The following is a 17,017-nucleotide window of genomic DNA, read 5'->3' as shown; positions in this document are numbered from 1 at the left end:
TAAGTATGAAATAATTTTAATTATTAATACAAATTAATTTTTTAATTTATTAATTTTTATTTTTTAGTGATTTTTAATTTGTGTCAATTGAAGACGTCCTCATTTTTAACCACAGGGAAAAGTTTGATGGTAAGAAATTTGATCTAGAAAGTTTTAACCTATAATTTATAAATCTTTTTTGCATTAATGAATTTAAATAATATTTTTTATTATTTTGTTGAAAGTTTACAATTTTTTTTTATTTTTTAAACAAAAAAAAAGTAAATATTTATCTGAAGAAAATTAAGAATAATTTTAATATTTATTTAAAATAACTTTACTAATATTAAATTAAATAAAAATTGTTCTGATTGTTTTAGTATTCTTGAATTAAAAATTAAAATTTAATTTTTAACCAAAAATTTAAAAAATTCTCATTTTCATTTTTAAAATTTTATATCTAAAATTTTTAATTTATTAATCAATTAAATTAACTTTAGTAATATTAATTTAAAATTGATTCAGTACAAAATTTCAATTTCTAAAATTAAATTAAAAATTAATTTCGGATTTTTACAATATTCTTTAATTAAAAATTAAAAAAAATATTCATTTCCATTTTTTTAATTTCAAATTATTAATTTATTGATGAATTAAAATAAATTTACTAATATTAAATTAAAATTAATTAAGTACAAAGTTTCAATTTTTCAAATTAAATTAAAAAATAAGTTTTGATTTTTAAAATATTTTTTAATTAAAAATTTAAATTCAATTTTTAATCAAAAAATGAAAAAAAAAACTAATTTTCATTTTTTAAATTTTAAATTCAAAATTTTTAATTTATTAATTAATTAAAATAAATTTACTAATATTAAATTAAAATTAATTGAGTAAAAAATTTCAGTCTTTTAAATGAAATTAAGAAATAAATTTTGATTTTTACAAAATTCTTTAATTAAAAATGATAATTTAATTTTTTGCCAAAAATAAAAAAAAAACTAATTTTCATTTTCAAAAATTTTAAATTTATTAATTAATTAAAATAAATTTACTAATATTAAATTAAAATTAATTGAGTAAAAAATTTCAGTCTTTTAAATGAAATTAAGAAATAAATTCTGATTTTTACAAAATTCTTTAATTAAAAATAATAATTTAATTTTTTGCCAAAAATAAAAAAAAAAAACTAATTTTCATTTTCAAAAATTTTAAATTTATTGATTAATTAAAAAAAAATTCCATTATACCATTAAAAATTAAAAAAAAAAGTATTTATCGAAATTTAATAAAAAAACAGCTCGACTTGAAAAAAAAGGAATTGCGAAGAAAGAGGGGTAAGAAAATTAAGCACGCCCGGTAATTTGAGGTATTGATTTTTATAGTCTCGGCAGGCATATATTAGTCCTCCTTTCCCTTTTCTTTATACATTTTCCTTCTTAAACTTTTTGTTCTCGTCTCGAATCGGGGAGAGAAGAGCCGAGTCTGTAGACTCCTCGTCTCCTTGCAGCCCGTTTAATTCCGTCATTAATCTTCATTTCTTCATACACACGCAATTAATTACTCCCTGGATATATATTTCATTAACAAATTTTGATGTTAAAAAATTTGGAAAACGGTTGACCCTAAAGGCTATCTTTGCAATTTCCCCCTAATTCCATACTTAAGCGCTCAAAATTGCACTTATGATGTTTTTGAGCTCTTGGAGCTTTAAAATATAATTATTGTGGCATTTTGAGCTCTCTGAGCTCAAAAGTCTGATAGAAGTTAAATAAAACACTATTTTTTTAATTTTCAAACTGTAATAATTTTCAAATAAATGAAAATATTTTTCTTACTAATTATTTTTTTGAGGGAAAAAAATTTTTTTTATTGACACAAGAAATTTCACTTATTCCAACAAAACTAATTGTCTTGTTTTAAGAAATACGTATCTTGATCCAAAAAATTTATTAAAAAAAAATCTTGTTGTTTTGAAAAAATTCAGCCTCTTGCTCCAAAAAATTTAGTTCTTGATAGAAGTAAATTTTCTTGTCTTGAGAAAATTTCTCTCTTGCTCCAAAAAATTAAATATAAAGATAGAAGTAAATTTTCATTAATATTTTTATTGATTAACATATCAAATGGGAAGATCAAATAATATTTCATCATTTTTTTTTATTCAATATGTAAAATTGCACGCTAAAATAATATAAAATGGGTATCAAATATTCTCGAGAAAAATTTTCTCAAGGTGAGAAAATTTTTTTCTCAGCTGAAGTAGGTGGCGCTGCTTCCCTAAAGTATCTAAAAATCTTGATCAAATATAAAAATTTATTATATCAAATATTTATGATAATTTGAATTAAGAAAAAACTACTTCTACCAAGAATAGAATTTCAAGTAAAATTTTTACTTCGGCCAACACAACTTCGGTCTTCCTTCAGGCACCCGAAAATTTTCTTGAGCCAAGAATTTTGTTCTCCAGTCAAAAAATTTTTCTTACTGTGTACGCTTGTTACCGTGTTGTGCCCTTTAATAATTTTTTTTTTTATTCAAATTTGCGAAAAATATAACGAATTCGACGGATAACTTGTCGGGGTTTTTTTGTCATAGGGATATTTTGTCGGAGGATCAAGACGCCTGATACCCTGATCAATATTGTGTCCCGATAATCAGTGACAATAGTCATTGAAGTCTAAACGAGTCACTTGAGCCCAATAAGTCAATAAAATCAAACACAAATAAATAGACAAGAGTAATGATGACTCTTGACACGATTATTATTTAAAATAATTCTCAGCCTCCATAATGTATCTGCGTATATCATTGAATATATAATGTATAATGTATCGGTGTAAAGGTGACGATTCGGAAGAATACACTAGGGTAAATTGACAAAAGCCTCGAGGGAAATGGGATGTAAAGGGTCCCACTGGTGGTACATAAGTACGGGTGAGTTTTTTAGAGTATCTCACAAAATATATAATATATACTTTTAGATTTATTCTTAAATATACGTACATCTTATATTTATATATATATATTCACATGCTCATTTGAATATTGTAAGTCTTGGCTGATTCATATGTGAGAAAATAACGATTTTAAGGTTCGCTGCTCCAGCTGAGAGCTCAGTGGTACCTACTTTGAATCGTTTCTCACCAGACCTACACTTTAATCCTTTATTATAATTATAATTACAAATAAATTATTATAAGTATAGATTAGATTCCATAAATTATAATACATAATTTATTGAATATTAAATAGTTAGGCGCTGTTATCGTTTACGAATTAGATCTCACGCTCAACTGATGTCTGCTGGCCCACTAGCTTCAGTTATAGACTTTACTTCTGGTGTGTAGTCTTCTTGCTCTTGTACTTATGCTGAACAGGAGCACCAGAGGTTGAGTTGAGTAGCAGGTATAGTTACATTACATTAGTGAACTAGTGTAGTGTAGCTTGAGCTACTGATGACGAACTAAACGCCAAAGGGGGAAAGCCGTTCGATTTAGTGCGGTGAACCGAAGCAACAGGTGCGAGAGAGTAGAGCTACCGACGATCCTCTGACATATAAAACTCCCTTATAAAAGCTCATGTATTTAATGTACTCCCGAGCAGAGGACGAATTACTATTTTGGGGAGCTTTCTATTGTATAAACACCTTTTAGTGCTGGAGAACACTTGTTAGAAGGTTATTGAGGTCAAAGTTATTATTATTGACACTTTGCTTTGATATTTATGGCAATATTAACTTTATATTAATAGTTTAGAATTGATAGAAATTTTTTTTTAATTTTTATTTTAAATTAAAAAAATTTATTAGTTTTTTTTTTTTATAAAATTTAAAAGAATTTTTTTAGTTTGATAGCTAAAAAATTTTTATTTTATTTGAATAATTTTTTTGTGATCTTTAATTTAGAATTTTATTTTATAAAATTGAATTTAAAAATGTGTCTTCAATGTCAATAATTGGTACTTTTACTTCACGGATTTAATTTTAGGCTTTGGTTTGATATTTATAATAATATTAACTTTATATTAATAGTTTAGAATTGATAGAAATTTTTTTTTAATTTTTATTTTAAATTAAAAAAATTTATTAGTTTTTTTTTTTTTATAAAATTTAAAAGAATTTTTTTAGTTTGATAGCTAAAAAATTTTTATTTTATTTGAATAATTTTTTTGTGATCTTTAATTTAGAATTTTATTTTATAAAATTGAATTTAAAAATGTGTCTTCAGTGTCAATAATTGGTACTTTTACTTCACGGATTTAATTTTAGGCTTTGGTTTGATATTTATAATAATATTAGCTTTATATTAATAGTTTAGAATTGATAGAAATTTTTTTTAAATTTTTATTTTAAATTAAAAAAATTTATTAGTTTTTTTTTTTTATAAAATTTAAAAGAATTTTTTTAGTTTGATAGCTAAAAAATTTTTTTTTTATTTGAATAATTTTTTTGTGATCTTTGATTTCGAATTTTATTTTATAAAATTGAATTTAAAAATCTTAAAGCTATTTCTTCAATGTCAATAATTGGTACTTTTACCTCACGGATTTATTTTTAGGTTTTGGTTTGATATTTATGGCAATATTCATTTTATATTAATAGCTTAGAATGAATAGAATTTTTTTTTAATTTTTATTTTAAATGAAAAAATTAATTAGTTTTTTTTTTTTATAAGATTGAAAAGAATTTTTTTAGTTTGATAGCTAAAAAAATTTTTTTTTATTTGAATAATTTTCTTATGATCTTTGATTTAGAATTTTATTTCATAAAATTGAATTTAAAAATATTTTTTCAATGTCAATAATTGGTACTTTTACCTCCCGGATTTATTTTTAGGCTTTCGCTATCTTAGTATTATATTATATGTATGTATACGGGATTTATTTGAATCCTGAGCGCTTAGACTTACACTAAATCGCTCCGGGTTTATTTATTTCGTATGCGTGACTTTGAGATACGTGTAAGATAACGCGCACGATTCGAGAATCGTTTTTCAGGTGTCGTGTTTGTTAATTTTTTTTGTCTCAATTTAGTTAATAATCCGGGTTTTATTTTTAGATTTTTAAGAAAATTATTTTGGTAATTAGGGTCTTGATTTAATTATATTTTATAAATTTGAAATTCGTTTTCTTGATTCTTATAAATTAAATAGAATTTTTATATCTTCAAAAATTTGCAGTAATTTAACAATTTTGTTGTTATATATAAATAAACTGTATTTAATAAATAATTTATTAACTGTTAATAAATATTTATTAAATTCTATGATGTTGAAAAATCTTCAATATTTAACCCAGAATTTTAATTTTATACTTCAATTGTAATTTCTTTGAAATATTTAAATCATCAATTAAAATCTAAAGAAATTTTTTGCAAGACAAAAAAGAAAACTTTTACAAATAAAATTGTATCTTTTTAAAAAAGTAAAAGTTAACAGTATGTAGCGTTTGAAGTAACAGCACATAGACAAAGTAATATTATAAAAACACATGCGAATGTGCAATAAAACATCGAATTCTCATTCTGAGAAAGTAAAAAAATTTTTTAAAACGCACCCAATGATTATAATTTAATAACAACATTTTTTCTTAAAGCAAATAAAAAAGCTTAGCTCGATATTCGAAGAAAGACTGTAAAAATCGGCGTGAGAGGCGAGCATTGCTCGGAAACAAAAAAATTAAAATCTTCTGACGCGTGACGACCTCTCCTGCACAATATAGTCTTCTTTAGAACTATCCAACTCTTGCTCTACAATATGATTGTAAATTCTGAGTTTAATATTTAGTAAATCCGCGAGTTAGATAAATCGTTAACTGGGTACATAAACACATCCATAACACACGTGTAATGATACGAGTAATATAACCTGAGACAGCGATTTCTTGAGGAGAATAATAGACCGTATAAATTGTTCGTTACTCTCCCATGTGTAGAGCAAGAGGTATAATATACAAAAGAAAATAACTAAAATAACAAATAAATAACGAATAACAAATAAAAATAAAGAGGCTCTGGATAGCACTGGAGCTACGGAGTTGGAGTATGTGCTGTACGCCTGCATTCTCGATTGGAGGTCATCGGATCAACGATCCGTATACAGACACAAACGATTAATCCTCTCGTGATTGAGTTGATGAGTATCTTCTTAATCAAAAATAAATTAATATAACATGGACAAAACTGTATCATAATCGTTATCGTTATTTTGTATCGCGGGATGTGTATAATAAATTTTTTTTTTTAATTTGTTTCAAATTTTTAATATTTTTTAAGTTAGTTAGAAAATTTTTTAAATTATCGAGTATTTACTAGCAGTGACTGTTAATTCTGATTTTGTTCAAAATATTAGAGATACGGAAAAATTTATAAGGACATTTTTTTTACTGATAGAAGAATTTGTTTATATTTAATAAGCTTTATTACACAGAAAAAAAGGTTCACTTGAGCCAAGAAAATATTTATCTTCTTAATTATTTTCTTGAGCGAAAAAAATTTTTTTTATTGACACAAGAAATTTCACTTATTCCAACAAAATTAATTCTCTTGTTTTAAGAAATACGTATCTTGATCCAAAAAATTTATTCAAAAAAAAATCTTGTTGTTTTGAAAAAATTCAGCCTCTTGCTCTAAAAAATTTAGTTCTTGATAGAAATAAATTTTCTTGTCTTGAGAAAATTTCTCTCTTGCTCTAAAAAATTAAATATAAAGATAGAAGTAAATTTTCATTAATATTTTTATTGATTAACATGTCAAATGGGAAGATCAAATAATATTTCATCATTTTTTTTTCATTCAATATGTATAATCGCACGCTAAAATAATATAAAATGGATATCAAATATTCTCGAGAAAAATTTTCTCAAGGTGAGAAAATTTTTTTCTCAGTTGAAGTAATAAGTGGCGCTGCTTCCCTAAAGTATCTAAAAATCTTGATCAAATATAAAAATTTATTGTATCAAGTATTTATGATAATTTGAATTAAGAAAAAACGACTTCCACCAAGAATAGAATTTCAAGTAAAATTTTTACTTCGGCCAACACAACTTCGGTCTTCCTTCAGGCACCCGAAAATTTTCTTGAGCCAAGAATTTTGCTCTCCAGTCAAGAAATTTTTCTTTCTGTGTGGGTTAAATCTTGAAGATACGAAAAAATTATAAGAACCCTTTCTTGGTCTTGTCAATTTTTTCGTATCTTTCATATTTAGTCAAAATGTAAGATCAAAAGTTAAAAACAATTATTGATAGCCAAAATCCAAATAATAAAAGTTTGAACTGAAACTTTTGGATCAAGTTTTTAAAATACAAAAAAATTGATTAGAAACCTTTTTCGTAGAAAATTAAATTTTCTGCAGAAAAGATTCTGATAAATTTTTTCATATCTCGCATATTTATGACTCAATTTTAATTTAAAGTCACTACTAGTACTCGATAAACTGGAACAATTAGTAACAACAATTCCTCAATTCTTCAACCCAATTTATCTTGAGAGATAATTGCGAGGATATATTATGCAGAAATATATTATTACCCTTTCATCGTAATAATAAATAATAAAATGATTATTAAATTGAATAATTATTGTCGTAAATTTTAAAGCTATCAATGAAATTATTAAATTTAAAAGGGTAGAACAAACAATTACACTTGTATGGACGATATATTAATGCGCTGATGTAATGCAACACCGATACAAAGTGTGTCCGGGTTTACAAAGTGAAGGCACGCTGGATTACATGCAATGTTACATTAGTTCCACGTTGAAGATGCTGGACAAAGAATGAATACTTGTTTGTGCCCAAACCTGCAGAAAGTCTTCAAAATTGAAAAACTTTTTGCAAAAACGAATTTTGAAAGTATTTCGAATGTTTATTGGAATTGAAGAATAATAATAATGGGACGTAATAAATAAGCACGTGCGGATGCGTTTTCTCACGCGGTTCTTGGTACGTAGCTTCGTAACGCAGCAAATTGAACGGATATTCGTATCGGTGCATACCGCAACTTCTTGGATCAGTAGACCAGTTTATGGATCTCAATATGTATATACTCAATACATATATCGATATATCCAATGATGTTGTTTTGTTGTTTTTTTTTCTTATGGATATCGAGATGATCCAATAGCCAAAATGATTGTCGGACGCAATGAGAGCGAGCGGTGTATCGATACGTGACTCATACACGATATATATCTTTTGCGGTGTCGGTATGAGCCGGTACAGCATATGTACGCCGGAGGCAGTTGCATCACGTACCTTCTTCGTATTCCCGATACCTACATCATGTACTTTATAGAAGACAGTAGAAACATATATATATTTATAGAAAGAGCAAGAACTCGATCCATGGTGCGAGAAAGAATAAGAGGACAGCTGTTTATAAATGAAATGAACTCAACCGGCAGAGGATTAAACCGGACCGTGATTCCATTTCAACCTTTCAATAATATCCTACGCGCCTCTGTACAATATATGATTCAATCCGTTATAAAACAAAGATGCCGCTTTTTATGGATTAAATATCTTTATTATTTTTTCGGGTTTTTATTTCGAAATTTTCGGCTTCTGGCGGCTGATGTGTTGAAAGATTTAGTAAATTTAATCATTTTTTTTTTTCAAACATTGAAACAATCAATTAGCATCATGATTAATAAATATTGAGCTCAAAAATCGTAAGATCGATACTTTTTTATTGATAAGATAATAGTTTTTAGGTTAAAATTAATTTTTTTTCCTTATTTGTTTATTTATTGGCTTTATTTAAACCCAACAGCCCAAAGGGCCAATAACAGGGTTACTCAATTTATACAAGGTTGTAAATAATGACAAAATGAGAATACTTAAGTAACATATGATTCTATTTAAACCAAAATTTCTATACTTAAATACTATAAATTACTAAAGTTGCTTGATAACTAGTAAAAAGAGATGAATTAAGGCTATGTGTGATGAATTGCATTTAAATTTAAATTTCTTATGTTATTAACCTGGACTTTAAATTGATTAATAGTGGTTTAGATGATTAATAGTGAAGTGTAATTGATAATATTTCTATAATTTTGAAGATACTAGAATTGAATTTTGCGCGCGCCTGACTATAGGGTTTGCATATATTTTCATGCTTATGATATATTCGACCAATCACGTTACGAATAGTTTGATGCCACATACATTTCATCTCAATTTTATATTAGGATAGTGTAAAAAAAGAAATAGATACTGAAATATGGTGCATATTTATGCTTGAAGTCAAATTATATTCAAATTTCCCGCGCAAGTAGCGCTGCAAGCATATTCTTACCCAATATGATTGATTAACCAATACGATTTTAGATATCCAAAAAATCGAGCACTATTTAGATGACTGAAGATTAAGAGCTCCCCTGATAGCCACGCTTTGATTAAAAGTAGTTGGATTTCAGCAGTTACAGTTAACTTGACATCAAGTTTGCCGTAAATTTTTACAGTACAACAGTTGTAAACAAATTGACTAAAATCTACAGCCCCAATTTGAATACAAGTTAACACCGAACTTTTGGTTAAATTATACTACAATTTTACTACAACTTCAATAAAATACTTGTACTGCAAGTCTTGACGTCAAATTGCAGTGTAACTTGTAGACAACTTAAGTAAAAACATTTGGTTTGCAACTTTTTTCATCAAGTTGGCTACAAATTTCGGCAATAGATTGAATAAAAGTTTGAGTTAAGGCGGCTATCAGGGTCAAAGATAATTGAATTGATGCTGTTTTTTCCATATTTTATCGTCAGTAGATCAGTTTTTTAATTGATGATAAAGTTTAGTTGATTACTAACAAAGTAAAAATGAAAACTCCATAATTATGAACGTATAATAGGCAAATAATGAATGAATGTTGAAAATTGATGCATTACTATACTAGAAATTCAATTTATATTCAAATTTTCCGCGCAGAAGGCGCTGTAAGCATATTCTTAAGTAATAAGATAATCGATTGACCAATCAGATTCAAGATACTCATAGAATCGGCCACCATTTTGATAACTGAAGATAAAGCTCGAAATTCGTTGAATTACTGTCTCTAATTAATGTTTTATCGATGATATTAATTATTTAATTAAAAATATACTTTAGTTAAGTAGTAGTAAAGTAAAAATAGGATTTTGTCTATAATTATGAAGGAAAAATGTGCAATAAATAAATGGATAGTAAAAATTGATGTATTTATGTTTTTTAAGTCGAAGTATATTCAAATTTCTCTTGAAGATGGCGTTACAAACGTATTCTAAACCAATAGGACGTTTGATTAACTAATCAGATTAAAGATACCCATAAAATCGGTTACCATTTTGAGAACTAAAGTTAAAGCTCGAAATTTGTTGAATTAATGTTTTTAATTAATATTTTATTGATGACATTAGTTATTTAATTAAAATTAAAGCTTAGTTAAATAATAGTGAAGTAAACATAGGATTTTCTTCATAATTGATGCATTTATGTGTTCGGAGATGAAATCTGTTTAAATTGTTCCTGAAGATGGCGCTATAGGCTTATTCTTAACCAATAGAATGTTTTGATTAGCCAATCAGATTAAAGATACCCATAAAATCGGCCACCTTTTTGAGAACTGAAGATAAAGCTCGAAATTCGTTGAATTAATTGATATTTTATTGATGATATTAATTATTTAATTAAAAATAAAGTTTACTGAAGTAAAAATAGGATTTTCCTCATAATTATGAACGAAAAATTTGCAAAAATTAAATTGATACTAAAAATTGATGCATTTATCTGTTTGGAGTCAAAGTATATGTAAATTTCTCATAAAGATGGCGATGTAGGCTTATTCTAAACCAATAGGATGTTTTGGTTAGCCAACCGAATTAAAGATATCTAAAAACTAGACGGAAAGCTAAAAAATGGTTGAATAAATGGTATTTTTCCCATATTTTATGGCCAAAACACTTGAAAATTATAAAACTAGCGGACTAATGGGCTTGGAAATGATTTCAAGGTAAAAAAAGATAAAAATAAGCGTAAACGTTGACAAGTAACGGAAGAGGAAGTGCATGAACTCGAGAGGAAAGTGGTCGGTGTTAGGGCACGTCACGTCACGGCAACAGAAAACGGAGTACAAAGTATAAAGAAAAGGAGTGAGAGAGGAAGGCGACAATTAGGGCACTGCCCGTCCGTTTACGGTTGATCTTGAACGGGCAACAAAACCGTGAGACGGAATTAAATAAGGAGAGATAAAGGATAAAGGTTCCTGAGGATAAGGAAGGACATGCTCGGAGTATGCTGATGCGGGACCGAGAGAGACGGAGACGAGGAAGGGGGAGGTAACTAGACTATTATATAGAAGAGCAGTAAAATAACTATTGGTATGGTGAGGAGAAGGCAGAAAGCACGGGGTAAACTCTATGGGAAGAATGCTACACTAGTAGGAAAATCGGTTTGCGGGATATGGAGATATGCTGGCATAGTGCAGCGAGTCAGATACCACTGACGCCTTTTACGTTCCACGAGATGTTTACTCGCGTGCGCCGACCTTTCAAGGGGGTCAGACCGATTCGACCTCGGTAAGCTTTTTTTATCTCTCTCCTTTTATTATTATAACATATCCTTGTTCCTTGTACTCTTCCCTTTCTTTCTTATTTTAGTTTCTAACCTTTTCTATTTATCTATCACTCCGATATTCTTTGCGTGCATACATTAATTTATACATCATACCTTTTATACTCTGTCCGTAATGGAACACTTTAACGTTGCTTATTTGTTTCAATCTATCATATTTCGTCTTTTTTTAGAGACAGGATAGAAAAATCAAGGTAATAATATAATATGCGAGGAAATTTTTTAATAAACTGATACAACAATTTCTTAATCGGTTAATTAAGATATTTGATTAAAAGAAAAATTTTTACACTGAAAAAAAAATTAACTTGAATGAAGAGAAAAATTCTTAAGCTAAGAAAATAATTTAAAAGAATTTCGTTTTCTTGAACCAAGACAAGAAATTCTTGAACTAAGTAAAATTTACTTAAACCAAGGAAAATTTCTTAAGAAATTTTCTACTCAGATGCTCACCAGAATAAAAATCTATAGAATAAGTGTTTTGGTGAATTTTGACTAAATTTCTAAAGAGTTAATGGTCGTAAAAACACTATAACTTTTGAAGACTACTATTTTTAAACTCTATTTTCCTTAGAATCCTTTCGGATGATCTACTCAAAGAATCCTTTTAAAAATCTTCCCTCAATATTATTTTGTTTGATTCTAATTAATATATTTTGAGTGTTAAGGGGCTGTTTTTGTCCCTGTCAGATCACCCGCTTTGGTTATTTGTTAAAAATATTTATTTATTCAACGAGAGAATAGAGGTGAGACTGTACTGGTCCTACTGGATTATCAAATGTTGTTCTAATTCACCAGAAGGTGGCGCGGTAGTTTACTTCTACCAGACTGTTTAGTTTCTCTCAAGCAACGGCGGGCTCTTAAAAAATTTACTTTTTTAAATATTTAGTCTAGAAATACTATTTATTGTGGACTTGGATAAGAGGAAATTTTCATTACGATAAATTTCATTTCAATTAAAGATATTTCATTTTTATTCTCTGATATTTATACAAACTCTTTACACGCTGCATTGTAATGTCGGGTCTAATTTATCTTGTTTTTCAGTATAACTTTAATGTTATAATTAAAAATAGTTGAGGTTTTAAATGGAAAATAGTACAAGTTAAAGTTAATTCAATAACTTCAGTACAACTTTAAAACTTGTAACCATATAAATGTACTTTTTAAACAAAATATCAATACCCTAGAACTTTAAATTATTCTTATTCGAAAGTGTAATTTTATTAGGTAGGAGAAAATGATTTAAAAATTAAATTTCTGTATTTTTTGTGAGTCCTTTCAATCCAAAGTTTCAATTAAAGTTCTAAAAATTTGAAGTATTTATTCGACTAAATACTTTTCCAAGCCGTAAAAATGAGTATTTAAACTAGTATCTACTGAAAGTATTATTCTAAACTCTAATTTCCAATTTTGCATCCACAGTGCCTCAAACTCGTACACATAGTACAGAATTAATTTATCCCTTCTGAATAGTATCGAAAAAATTCTCGTATAAAATAACAATAAAAAGGAGTCTAATTTATCTAGTTTTTCAATTGAACTATAATTATGTAAAATTGAAAATATAAATAAAATCAAAATGCAATTGATCTCCGTTTGGAATCAATCAGAAGAATTATTCAAATTCCTGTTAAGTAAATTTTAAGGAATTTCCCTAATACTTAAACTATAGTATCTACTGAAAGTATTATTCTAAACTCTAATTTCCAATTTTGCATTCGCAGTGTCTTATACTTGTAAACATAGTACTAAATAATTTTCCCTTGTTTAGGTTACCCTTAGGTGTGTATCTAACCCAGTCTTGAATCTTAATTGCCACACGGAAAAAAGTAAACTGTAATATTCTCTCGGATTCCGGTTAATTTTTATAGTTTCAAACAGTAAAGCGGACATCGGGGTGGCAAAAATATAAATATTACAGAACTTAATGTAGAAAGTATAAAAGCCACAATTTTTAATTTAATATCCAAAATAAGTGATTAGTAGCTGTCACTATAGTAAATAACGACTCTTTCATCTTAAAAAATTACAGTTTTAAACAGTAAAAATTGCTATTTCAATATATAGTCCATATTATGAGGAGAAGGAGAACTGAGATGAAAGAGAAGGGGGTCTCACTCTGGGAGAATTTAACATTTGAAACAGTAAAAATTATACTTTTAAAATATACATTTTACCAGTTCAAGCAAGTCAATAATTACAGTTTGATTTTTAGCGTTGCGTTTAAAATTTACTATTTTATTTTGTAAATATTGACGCTGCTTGTATTAGTAATTTACTAGCTTTATTTTATACTTTTTACATATCATAAGATCATTTTTTAGATACGAAATGATAAATACCAAAGTCTGAATTCTTAATTATTATACTTTAACATTTTAAACATTTACATAGCGAATATTACTGTTTGAAATAGTATTTTCTTCTATGTAAAGAGTAAATTGTAACGTTTAAATGGTAAATATTATATAGTGAATAGTAAAATCACGATTTTACAGTTTGAAATGTTAATTTTTAGCAGTTGATCATTACTTATTATAAATCGACTGTTATTTATTATAGTTTACTTTTTTCCGTGCGTATTTATATTTTTTTCGGAATAAGTTGTATTAATCTTAGCAAGATAAAAGGACCGACGGGTTTCGGGGCAACGTCACCTAGACTTAAAAAGCAAGCTTTAGAGCTCCGGAGATAGCGGCACCGGCACGGGTTTAGCTGTTAGCGGCCCAGTGATTACGAGGCTGATTGGCCCGCTCGTGATGAGACGGCGGCGTCCTGCCGAGCGACCACAACCTCGTGACGAACGAGCATTGGCTTTTCTTATTTTCTTATTCTCATTCTCAGTTTTAGTCTTATTTATTTCCTCGCGAGGCCTCGCGGGTTTTTATTCCAGCGACAAGGCGACGAGGTGTGGGGAATCGAGACGGGGAGGACGTCGCCTTGCCTTTAAGGGATACCAGATACGAGTAGTCGAGGGTGTGGATCCGGACGAAGAGATCCGAGGAGCCACGGAGATGAGTTTATGTGTGTTGGAGTAAAAAGAGAGGAAGGAAGGAAGAAAGAAGTAAGAAGAAAAGAGAAGAAAAAGGAGAGTAATCGTACGCGAAAACGAAAGAAGCCGCTTTAGCTTCAGCTTTAGCTTGTGACTATAATTTTATATCGCGGGTCTCCTCCGCTACCGCGAGGGGTGCTGGTGCACCAGCCACCAGAAGCCACGCCCACTCTGTGTGTCCCCGACCGAGAGACAAGTTGAGAGTTTACTTGAGCGCCGCCGCTGCTACTGTATACGCTTATTTTTTTATCATTTTTTTTTACTTTTATTTTATATCATTACTATTGTTATTATCAGTGTGTTATATCTTTGTCGGCGCGTAGGATATGCTGAGTTTTATCGGATGCGTTCAGCGGTTAGATTATTTAACCAGTTCTGGGAAATTTTCTGTGGGAAATTTTTTATTTTTCAGTTTTCAAATTTGGTGATTTTTTTTAACCAAATTTTGACTCTAATTTTGAGGAATTTCTAAGTGATTGTAACATTTTTACACAGAAAAGAAATTTTTAAGGAAGACAAAAGTAATTTTGAAGCAAGAAGAAATTTTCTTAGTTCAAGAATGAATTTTTAGTCTTCCTTAATATTTTCTTGAGCCAAGAAAATTTATCCTCCAGTCAAGAATTTGTTTTTTCAGTGTAGAAATAGGTACGGAGAATCTCAAAGGATTGAGAAAATTTTTGTTACTAATTTTTAATTCCAACTTGACGAAAAATGCCCTATATTTACACAGAAAAAAAAATTTGAATCCAGTAAATAATTTTGAAGAATTTGATATTCTTGATTTGAGTAGAAAAATTTTTAAACTAAAAAATTTTTCTTGGTTTAAATAAATTTTACACTAATAAAAAAAATAACTTGATTCAAGAGCCAAAATATTGAACCAAAAATACCATTTTGAAAGAAATGATTTTCTTGAGTCAAGAGAATGAATTCTTGAGACAAGAAAAATTTACTTAAATCAAGAATAACTTCTTGACTCTGTAAGAAGTCTTTAGCCTGTTCAATATGGCTCCAATAATTGATTATAACAAAAAAGTGTTAAATATTTAACATACAAATTTTTAACGCAAAATTTCTTACTGTGTGGTTCAAAATTTTGGCTCTTGAGTCAAGTTAATTTTTATATCAGCGTACTTAGTTCAAAAATTTTTCTCTTGATTCAAGTTAATTTTTTTTCTATGTATGATTCAGTTGGCACAAAAAAAAAACTTGAAAAAAATTTTGTTCAAAACAAAAATTTTTAATCCAAAAAAATAATTTTGAAGATAAGTTAAATAATTTTGAATTAAGCTTCCATTTTTTTGAGTTAAGAGAATGTTCTCAGTTGAAATAAATTTTACTTGATTCTTTAATTCTTCAAAAAAATTCCAGAATTAAGTTATCCATTTTAAATTGAACTTATGCTGAGATCTCTCCTTGTTTAAAAAATCATTTAAAAAAATTATTAAGTTCATAGTTGTTATTAGTGTCTTTAAATCATCTTTATAGATCTTTAAGATCGCTTTAAATCATTTAAAAATTTTTATTTTTATCATAATCTTTAATTTTGAATTCTGTTTAAATTTTTATTCTTTCTTCTAATTAATATTTCATCATTTTTTCTTAAATTTTACACTAAGCTACAAAAAAATAAATTTTTTTTTCTCAAAAATTGAAAACAGCTCTTTAAAAAACTCTCAGTATTTTTGCTATTGAAAGTTTTTAAAAAAATTATTGTTTTTTTTTTAAATAAAATTATTTATTAATTTTTTCAATAAACTCTTTTTTAAAACTTTAAAAATTTTTTCAATAAATTCAAAAAAATTAATATATTACTTGATTAATTAATATTTTATAAATATAAAGGATTTTATTAAATTCATCTTCTAATCAATGATAAATTAAATAAAATTTATTATTTTTTAATTTTATGACATCCATATGATTGTTTTCTATGAATATATGTATGTATTTATTAACGATACAATAACATGTAACTAGAATAGAAAAATACATATGGACAGAGGATGATGTTTTTCTATGCCGATTATTCTACTCTGGTTGGCATTCGCCTGGCAGTTTGTTGAGACTACGAGCAGCATAAGGCAATTTAGTTGTGGTGCATCGTTTCTCCAATTACCATTTTGCTCTCAACGACTATTCTCGGAAAAGTCATATCCGTAACGTACCAACACTTGCTTTACTTTAGTTGGATTATTTTTAAGGCCGCTCCACTCTTCACTCCTCACTCTTTACTCTTCACTTATGTAGTTACGTATGAATGTACAGAGTATGCTACTCCCAACTCCGATTATGAATTTTTAACAGATCAATTCTTTTACGGCATCACTCGCGTTATGGAAATTCCTTAAAATTTACTCAACAGGAATTT

The 17,017-nt window shown here is 27.6% G+C and overlaps 1 protein-coding gene across 1 annotated transcript in view; it reads left to right on the top strand.

Moving 5' to 3' along the window:
* The first annotated feature begins 58 nt into the window (after positions 1–58).
* Positions 59–17,017, top strand: part of LOC123265626 (protein jim lovell) — a 170,965-nt gene continuing 154,006 nt past the window's right edge. Inside the window, exon 1 of the mRNA XM_044729439.1 lies at positions 59–129. The gene's annotated coding sequence lies outside the window, so the exon portion shown is untranslated. The remainder of the gene's footprint in view (positions 130–17,017) is intronic.

This window comes from Cotesia glomerata, linkage group LG5, assembly GCF_020080835.1.
Source record: "Cotesia glomerata isolate CgM1 linkage group LG5, MPM_Cglom_v2.3, whole genome shotgun sequence".
NCBI classification, from domain to species: domain Eukaryota; kingdom Metazoa; phylum Arthropoda; class Insecta; order Hymenoptera; family Braconidae; genus Cotesia; species Cotesia glomerata.
The sequence above is the reverse complement of the archived record's forward strand: the minus strand, read 5'-3'. Positions and strand labels throughout refer to the sequence as shown.